The 1,428-nt window shown below is 55.7% G+C and overlaps 1 long non-coding RNA gene across 1 annotated transcript; it reads left to right on the top strand.

Annotated features, from left to right (window-relative positions):
- Positions 1 to 677: 677 nt before the first annotated feature.
- On the top strand, positions 678 to 1,359 carry LOC103921276. Its single transcript, XR_663847.1, has 3 exons — positions 678 to 763; positions 938 to 997; positions 1,276 to 1,359. It is a non-coding gene; the product is annotated as an uncharacterized LOC103921276 (long non-coding RNA).
- Positions 1,360 to 1,428: the final 69 nt, after the last annotated feature.

A 1,428-nucleotide genomic window follows, 5' to 3' on the forward strand; every position in this document is an offset into this window, starting at 1 on the left:
GGTCTCTGGGCAGAGAGCCCTTCCCTCAGTCTCTGCTGCTCAGCTACCCTCACCTGAGAGAATGAGACAGTGGTTGGGGTCTCCCTGCTGCACAAGGCTGACACGGCATTAAAAGGCTGGCAGAAAGGCAGCCTTAGGGTGAACGTTCCTCAGTAACAACCACTTTTTTCTCATTCTGGTACCTCAACCAAGTCTGCCTTCAGCAGACACTCCTCCCCAGCAACTGCTGGCAGAGAGAACTTCCCCCTCTGCTGGGAATGCCTGCCAAAGCCCTTCCTTGGCTAGCCGGGTCTGCGATCCTAACACACTCCTTGTCTCTCAGGGCGGCACAACCACAGCCCTCCCTCTCTGAGGTCACAGCAACACTTAGGCTGGCCTGCTGATACCACCTATGGAGAGGCTTGGGGGGAAGCCTCCTCTTTGCTTCCTCTTTGAGAGGTGGGACTGCGTGGTAGCTCCAGACAAGACTGCAAAACCAAAGGCTTTGCTGTGGGAAACACGAGAAACTCAGCACGCTCAGCTCACTGCTTTCCAACACCCTAGAAAGGTGTCCGGGGAAGGGGGACCTATGTGTCGCTTTTGGAGGGCTGGCTCAGTACGCTGCATGACCTGTCTTAGCCTGTGTCTGCATGGACTGGGGTCTTGCTCACCGTTACACTCCACACACCTTTCTTTCAGCACTGGCAGCAGCCTGATGCCTCAGAAGAAGAACCCCGATAGTCTGGAACTGATCCGCAGCAAAGCTGGTCGCGTGTTCGGACGGGTGAGCCTGCTAAAGAAAGAAGCGGGACGGGGAAACTGCTCATACCAGGGCTGAAGAATCTCCTTTCTTCTTGCCTCTGCGCAAAGAAATGTGCCCAGCCTAGGCTCCGAGCCCCTGCTGGGGCAATGTGCTTCTCTTCCCAGAACTAACTGCCTCACCTGTTTCTCTCTGCAGTTGGCTGCTATGCTCATGGTTCTCAAAGGACTTCCAAGCACCTACAACAAGGATCTGCAGGTAAAACAGATGTTAGTCCTCACACCACCTCTCTGAGCAGACGCAGCTGTCTTCTGCTCTTGAGCAGTCTTGCCACTGCATTTCCCAGCACAGACCCTGCTTGTGTGCAGGATGCTGAGAAGGGGGCTGAGGCACGGCATGCTGCAGTTGACACCCCGGCCCCTAGCAGGAGCCCCTGGGATGACGTGCCCGCTCTGCTGGCTGGGCTGCTCAGGCTGTTGGGCTTTTGGGCTGCATCAGGTTGACTTACAGCAATTTCCATGCCTGTTCCAACGCAGGAGGACAAGGAGGCCGTCTTTGATGTCATCGACACCCTGAATGCTGTGCTCCAGGTTGCCACTGGAGTGATTTCTACCCTCCAGGTAAGGCTTCAGCCTCCCACTATCGAACATGGTTGGGGCGCACATTCTGTGAGTAACACCGGTAAAAGA

The sequence above is a fragment of the Pygoscelis adeliae genome, unplaced genomic scaffold (genome assembly GCF_000699105.1).
Source record: "Pygoscelis adeliae isolate BGI_AS28 unplaced genomic scaffold, ASM69910v1 C10673145, whole genome shotgun sequence".
NCBI lineage: Eukaryota > Metazoa > Chordata > Aves > Sphenisciformes > Spheniscidae > Pygoscelis > Pygoscelis adeliae.